This window comes from Apodemus sylvaticus, chromosome 19, assembly GCF_947179515.1.
Source record: "Apodemus sylvaticus chromosome 19, mApoSyl1.1, whole genome shotgun sequence".
In the NCBI taxonomy this organism is placed as follows: Eukaryota; Metazoa; Chordata; class Mammalia; order Rodentia; family Muridae; genus Apodemus; species Apodemus sylvaticus.
The window spans coordinates 16,337,400-16,345,978 of NC_067490.1; positions in this window are offsets into that span (position 1 = coordinate 16,337,400).

Genomic DNA, 8,579 nt, shown 5'->3' on the forward strand with positions numbered 1-8,579 from the left:
AGGCCCCCACCCATCTCACATCTCACATTACTTGTGGACAATCAACTTCTTCTTCTTCTTCTTCTTCTTCTTCTTCTTCTTCTTCTTCTTCTTCTTCTTCTTCTTCTTCTTCTTCTTCTTCTTCTCCTTCTCCTCCTCCTCCTCCTCCTCCTCCTCCTCCTCCTCCTCTTCCTCCTCCTCCTCTTCTTTTCTTCTTCTTCTTTTTCTTTTTCTTCTTCTTCTTTTCTTCTTCTTCTTCTTCTTCTTCTTCTTCTTCTTCTTCTTCTTCTTCTTCTTCTTCTTCTTCTTCTTCTTCTTCTTTTCTTCTTCTTCTTCTTCTTCTTCTTCTTCTTCTTCTTCTTCTTCTTCTTCTTCTTCTTCTTCCTCCTCCTCCTCCTCCTCCTCCTCCTCCTCCTCCTCCTCCTCTTCCTCTTCTTTTTAAGGTTTATTCATCTTATATATTTGAGTACACTGTAGCTGTCTTCAGACACACCAGAAGAGGGCATCCGATCCCATTACAGACGGTTGTGAGCCACCGTGCCTTTGCTGGGAATCGAACTCAGAACCTCTAGAAGAGCAGACTTAACCACTGAGCCATCTATCCAGTCTCCAGACCAAGGCCCTTCTTATCATTTCCTCTGCCATACATACTCCCTCACCTGCCTGGTGTTTAACGCTCTGCTTACTGTTCAGTGTTTCCCACTCATCTCTGAATCCCAGCCCCCGTGTCTGCTTACAGGATTCCATCTGTGCGACATTCCTACCTCACTCTTGTCTCATGATGCCGGATAGTGAACTTGGGGCCTCGCGCAGGCGAGGTAAGCTGAGTTAGACCTCCAGTCTTGAATGACTTTCCTCTTACATGCATTTCCTCAGAAAGTCTTTCTGCTCTTGTACTCTTGATTTCTGAGTGATTTTAATTGGCCATGCTCTGTGTATGAAGTATATCATATAAATCTAACTTGTGGCAGGGTGTGGTTAGTCCCAGTACCCCAGAAGCAGAGATAAGAAGATGACTGTGAGTTCAAGGCCAGCCTGGTCTATGTAGCAAGTTCCAGGGTAGCCTCAGATCTTAGATAGGTAGATAGATAGATAGATAGATAGATAGATAGATAGATAGATAGATATTGTTATTTGCTTATAACCCAACTATTCTTTCTTTTATTATAACTTATTGTGTTTGGACTGTTTCCGTCCCATAATTTTAAATTATTTATTTTTAGCTTCTTTTAAAAAGTGATGCTTCACTCTGTGTAGCGTCTTGCAGTTGGTTTGGGAGTTTTCTTTTGTCGAATTTAAAAGCCTGTAACTTTTGTTATTTTTTTTTTCCTTTGTGACAAAGTGTATTTATCCATGTATGTGTTCCGTAGCATCTACCGTCTGCAGATTAATACACACAGCAGGAGATGACTGAATGTAGCGAGTGGGAGAAGAGAACAGATTGTTGCCGCAGGCTTTGGAAGGGCGTGCAGCCTGGGATGCTGCAGAAAGAGCAGGGAGATTAACCTCAAACCCGCAGAGCGGAGAGTCGGAGAGTCGCACCTATGGTTAGACTTCAGCGACAAAGGAGATGTGAGAAACAGAATGGAAAATTAAAAACCAAACAAACAAACAAATGAAAAAGAAACAATGGGAGAAACCTAGAAAGGACCTTAACTCAAAGAGAGTTTAGCATAGAAGTCATTTCAAGCCATCAAAGAAAAAAAAACTTAGCCGGGCAGTGGTGACGCATGCCTGTAATTTCAGCTCTCTGGGAGGCAGAGGCAGGTGGATTTCTGAGTTATAGGCCAGCTTGGTCTACAGAGTGAGTTCCAGGATAGCCAGGGCTACACAGAGAAACCCTGTCTCAAAAAAAAAAAAAAAAAAATCCCAAAAATCAAAAAAAGAAAGAAAAAAAAAAACTTGAAGTGGAAATTTCTGGTTGTGTCATGTGATCCAGACTCGTGTAATGTTTTGCTGAAACAAGGCCCCTGAGAGGACACTGGTGTTTGGAGAGAGTTTAAATAAAACTCAACAGACAGTGATGGGGCCTTTGCACAGCTAGCCTTGGGTTGCCTATTTGGTGTCTTTTTTTTTTTTTTAAAGTTTTATTTATTATATCTAAGTACACTGTAGTTGTCTTCAGACACACCAGAAGAGGGCATCAGATCTCATTACAGATGGTTGTGAGCCACCATGTGGTTGCTGGGATTTGAACTCAGGACCTTCGGAAGAGCAGTCAGTGTTGTTACCTGCTGAGCCATCTCTCCAGCCCCCTATTTGGTGTCTTTATTAAAAGGCGCAGGCAACCCTGGCTGGTTGTGGTCACTCCCACTGACTCGTGTCTACTTGGTAGAGCCTGGCTGTTTCTGCTGGATCGTGCCACCGCTGCTGATTCAAGTTTGGTGACATTTTTGAACTGTACTGTTGGTGTTCTGACAAATGGAAATTGGAATTGTCCCAAAGAACCGTTTCTAAACAGGTCTACTTCTCCTTGTCCTGTTTTCCAACTTCTCTCCCCTACCTTTGGATGGTGGGCTAGAAGGAGGGGGCCAAACATTTTGAGAACTCTTATTAAAGTAGGTTTTGAAAACTCTAGGTGTGCAAAAGATAAATCATTCAAGGGATGTTGCTGAAGTGAAAAAAATCTTAGCCCCTTTCCTATACAACACTGAAGATTAAATATAACAACAAACCCAAAGATTAGTTCACTAATGAAGAATTTTAAATCAAGTTCCAGATTCACCTCCTCTCCCAAGAGACTATATAGTTTTGGAAGAGAGCATGATATTTTTAGATTTTTAAATAAAGAGTTTATAATGACATGTCTACATTAATAACACTTTTGTCTTTGTGGAGGATGATTTGTTTATTATTACTTCCAGCTGTACCTTTTCCTGCCACAACAATCTTCTTTTTCTTTTTCCAATGTAATATTTTCACCGACTGGGAATTTCACATCATACATTTCGATCATGCTCATTTCCTGGTCCTCTCAGGTCCATCCCCCAACCCTTGTGACAGCCCTCCTCCCCCGAAAGAAGAAAAAGTAAGTCCAATTCATATTCCCCATATACTATCTGGAGCATGGTCAAACACCACAGTGGCCAGTCCCTTAAAGAAAGCTGAGTCCTTCCTGACCCGCACCCCTGCCAGAAGCTATCAATCGTGAAGACAGCACTACAGCACAGTCATCACAATTTTTACGAGTTCTCTTTGATGGCTTTCTGTCTAAACTGTTAGTTTTCTCTTTTTTTTTTTTTTTTTTTTAAGAAGGGACAGGGATTGTCACAGAAGTTTCTATGTCCCTCTTTCTCAGCTGAGTCTACTGTCATCTGAAGCACAGCAAAGGTCACTTCCTTGCCCTTGAGAGGTAGCGGGAGCATGATCGTGGACTTCCACATCACCAGCATGTGCTACAGACCTCAACGTGGTCTCCAGTGGTGGTACAGACCGCAGACATCAACACGGCCCCCTGTCACTGCATGGGCCATAAATGCCATCACAGGCTTTGGCAGCAGCACAGACCAAGGCCATCTGCCTGGCTCTATGAATAACATATTTATTGTTTTTTTTGGTTTTGTTTTGTTTTTTCTTTCTTTTTTTGTTTTTGTTTTTGTTTGTTTGTTTGTTTGTTTAGATTTGGTTTTTTCGAGACAGGGTTTCTCTGTGTAGCCCTGGCTGTCCTGGAACTCACTCTGTAGACCAGGCTGGCCTCGAACTCAGAAATCCGCCTGCCTCTGCCTCCCAAGTGCTGGGATTAAAGGTGTGTGCCACCACTGCCCAGCAACATATTCATTCATTCATTCATTCACTCACTCACTTTTGAGACAGAGTTTCTCTGTGTCGCCCTAGCTAGCCTGAAACTCACTCTCTAGACCAGACTGGCTTCAAATTCAGATCTCTGTCTTCTTCTGCCTCCCAAGTGCTGGGATTAAAGGTGTGCCCCACCACCTTCGGGCCAGAATTTCTGTTTTAAAATATTTTACTGCTTAGAAAAATAGAAGTCTGCAGAAAATCACAGACATTCAAATATTCCTTTTCAATACTTTATATTGATGAAATTTTTTTTAAGATTTATTTATTATATGTAAGTACACTGTAGCTGTCTTCAGATGTACCAGAAGAGGGCATCAGATCTCTTTACAGATGGTTGTGAGCCACCATGTGGGTGCTGGGATTTGAACTCATGACCTTTGGAAGAGCAGTTGGTGCAAAGAGCCATCTCTCCAGCTCCGAAATTTTTTATTTAATAAAAAAAAAAAACAACTCATAACATTTAGACGAATAGAACTCTGGAGAAATTCAAGAGTTGGTTGTACTTCTATTTTTTTCTTGTCTCAGCCCCCGGAGTATCGGGGTTGCAGATGTCCAAAGGGTGCCACCTTATACATGGTGGCATGAGGCAGATCACTGGGAACAGGAGAGTTGAATCTCTGCCTAGATACCCGTGGACCCCTCTCCACAAATCTCCTGTCAGGCTCATTGGGAGGAGAGCATCCCCTTCCCTACACTCAGAAGTACCAGTGAGGGGTCACTGTGAGCAGATGTCACTATGGAGGAGGACTCAGACCCAGAGTTTCACACGGCAACAGGCTGGACCAGAGCACCTCTAACGGAGCTGGAGGAAATTCTATACGTTAAACAAGGAGACCCGCACCCTTTCCTTCCATTTTTCTCCCTTACCAATCCCCTCCTCACCCCATCCCAACATAAAAAACAGAAGAAAATGTTGACACTCAGCGATCCCTAAAGTAGACCCACCCATCACTTCAAACTGAGACCAGAGAGCCAAAGACTACAGATGTCTGAGGTAGACAGCTTGTATGGAAATGAGAAGCAAACAAACAACAGAGAGAAGATTATTTGAAGATTTTTCGCTTCAGTCCAAGTGTTAGGACAGGGAACCTGAGGGCTGTGGCCCACTGGGAACTCATTACTCCTTGCTAGAAACCTGAGTTGGATTCCTAGCACCAGACCAAGCAAAGGGTAACCTTCTGTGCTGAAATCACTTACCTCACCATAGTCATTCGGTCAATTATTAATCTCAGGGCTGGAGAGATGGCTCAGAGGTTAAGAGCACTGACTGTTCTTCCAGAGGTCCTGAGTTCAATTCCCAGCAACCACATGGTGCCTCACAACCATCTGTACTCACATATATAAAATAAATATTAACCCCGGTTTTTGCAAAAACTGGAGATCTGAGAAAGGATGGCCCTGTTTTGTGCTTATAAACATGTAGTATTACCTGATAATTAAAACTGACACAGACAAATCCTGGCGCTCACACACACACACACACACACACACACACACACTTGTGGAGGGGAGTGTGGCTCACAAATGGGGTTTTAGTCCATGGTGACCCAGCGCTGCTGCTTCAGGACTAGGACAGCATGGCAGGTATATCTTGCTTGCAGCTCAAGGCAAAAGAAGTCGGTTCACATCAGTCCAGCTGGGAGCAGAAAGAAAGGGGGGGGACCAGGGTCTCAGAGTCTTCAATAGCACACCTCCAACGACCTAATTCTCTCCAGCTTAAGTACCTTCCTGAAGGATTGTACGTCTCCCCATAGCTCCATTGGTTGGGCATCAAGCGCCTGAGTCTTGGGAGTACAACATTCAAGATCTGAACTATAATAGTTACTAAAAATCAGGTAAGTCTATTTTCATCTATCTGTCTGTCTGTCTGTCTGTCTGTCTATCTATCTATCTATCTATCACATCATCTATCCTAACTATTTATATATTTATTTTGCCTTTTCAAGACTGGGTTTCTCTGTGTAGCCCTGGCTGTCCTAGAATTTGCTTTATAGAGCAGGATGGTTTCGAACTCTCAGGGATCTGCCTGCCTCTGCCTGCCGAGCTCTGGGATCAAAGATGTGCACCACCACTGCCTGGTCAGTTAAATTCTGGAACCATGGATACAGACAGCAGCAGCAGCAATCTGGATAATGATTGAATCCAAGACATCAAATTCAAATGGCAGGACATAAATATAACAGAAGATACATAGAATTTTATGGAGGAAAAAAATTCTAAGCTTTCAGTTAAAAACAAGCCAACAGGGAGGTTGTAGAGCTGGGATGAGCCAGTCATTACGTGCTTGACATGCAAACATGAGGACCTGGCTTTGGAGCCCCGACACCCACGTGAAAAGCCGGAACAGGTGGAGTGCATCTCGAACTTTCTAGGAGGTGGAGACAGGTGGATCCTCATTGTTGTTCAGTCGGCACAGCCAAATAGATGAGCTCCGGGCTCATGTGCACATTCACATGTGAACATATACATACAACACACACACATATATATACACACATGCACACACATATACACACATACACATGTGCACATACACATGTGCACATACACATATACACATGCGTGCACACACATATATATACACACGTGCACACACACTCATATATACAGACACATTCACACATATACACACATATGTACACATACACACATATACACATGCACACATGCATACACATACACACATACATATACATACATATATACATACATGCACACAAATACACATACATACACACATACACACCTATACACACATACACACACATACATACACACACATACATGCCTATACACACATGCACCTACATACATACACACCTATACATACATATGCACATACACACATACATGTCTATACACACATGCACACACATGCACATACATACATACACACACATACACATACACACATAAACACACACACATACACACACACACACACACACACACACACACACGGGTTGGGGATTTAAAAAGCCAAGCAGGCAAACACATACAAGGACGTAACGAGTATAGATGGAGCTTCCAGCGTACAGACCAGTCAGGATGGCTATGTTAGCAAATACAGTTTTCCCCAGAGCAATCTCTGCATTTAACACAATTACATCCAAATCCCCATGGTTTCTCTGGACTTTGACAGGCTGATCTTAAAATTCATATAAAACAATAAAGATTACTTTCATTCTGGTTTTTCAAAGGTGAAATCTCAGCCCCTGGACAGTTGATACTGAAGGTGGAGCTTGAGGCTAACCTGGGCTACATAGTGAGTTCTGAGCTAGCCTAGACTAGGCTGTGAGACTCTGTCTCAAAGAAATGAAGAATAAGCTAAATACAGCTTATTTTAAGGCTACAGCAATAGAAATAGCATGATTCAATGTGGTATAATAACACCAGAGGCACTGTAAAGATCTACAGAGCTTAGACAGGGACAAGACACACTGTCCCACTGAGAATATGACAGACTAACTTCAAAGAGTGGCCCACATACATTCCCAGTTGAAATTCAAGAATAAAATGCAAACCCTGAAGTGCTTAGAAAAACTAGGTTTAGCCAGCACTCTGGGAGGCAGAGGCAGGCGGATTTCTGAGTTGGAGGCCAGCCTGGTCTACAGAGTGAGTTCCAGGACAGCCAGAGCTACACTGAGAAACCCTGACTCAAAAAAATCCAAATCCAAACAACAACAACAACAACAAAACAACACACACAAAAAACAAAAAACAAAAAGAAAAGCTACGTTTAGTGACATATACCTAGAATTACACTGTAGCCAAGCGTTCAGGATTTGAAGGCAGGGACAGCCAGATTTCTAGGCCAGCCTAGGACTCAAACAAAAACAAGGTTCTAGAGGAAAAAACAAAATACAAAAACAAAACAAGCAAGCAAACAAACGAATCCACAAACAAACACAAACAAACCCAGAATGCTTTAATGACCTTGAGATAAGGAGAGAATTCCTAAATAAGACTCTGGAAAAAACTCAAACCCAAAAGGGAAAGAGCTGATTGCAGAAATCCCTTGCAGATCTGATTACATAAATATTAAAACTTGCATCTAATATGCATATATAAAGAAGAATAAGGTTTAAAAAAAAAACAAAAGAAAAAAAGAAGGACCAGCGAGATGGATCAGTGGGTGAAGGGGCTTGTGGCCAAGCCCGACAACCTGATTCAGGCCTTTCCCTAAGGTGGAAGGAGAAAACCTGCTCCTGGGAGCCCCAGGAGCAAGGCGTTGTAAACAACAAAAGATATGCAAAGGTATTCATTATGCATGCAGGGACACCTGAGCAGGTGGAAGATGCTCTGAGTGACCAGAAAACTGCTAATTTAAAAATAACAATAAGATGCCAGTGAAGGTGCATATGATTATGAGGACAATATAATCACACTGAATTTTGTTTTCTTAAATTATTGTTTTTGGGGCTGGGAGAGATGGCTCAGCGGTTAAGGACACTTAACCTAGAGCTAGCCTAGACCACCCGGTGCTCTTCCAAAGGTCCTGAGTTCAAATCCCAGCAACTGCATGGTGGCTCACAACCATCTGTAATGAGATCTGATGCCTGTTGGGGTTTTGTGTAAGCTCCACCCCACACCTACCTGGCAATAGCCAGGTATGCCCCGCCCCAGAGATCTGGCCCACTATAAACGGGGCTACTTGCCCCTCCTCTCTCTCTTTGCTCACCGCTCTCCCACATACTCTCACCTCTCTGCCCCTGGGGCTCTTCCCCCCCCCTCCACGTGGTCATGGCCGGCCTCCACTCACTCTCTCTCTCTCTACCTCTCTCTCTACCTCTCTCTCTACC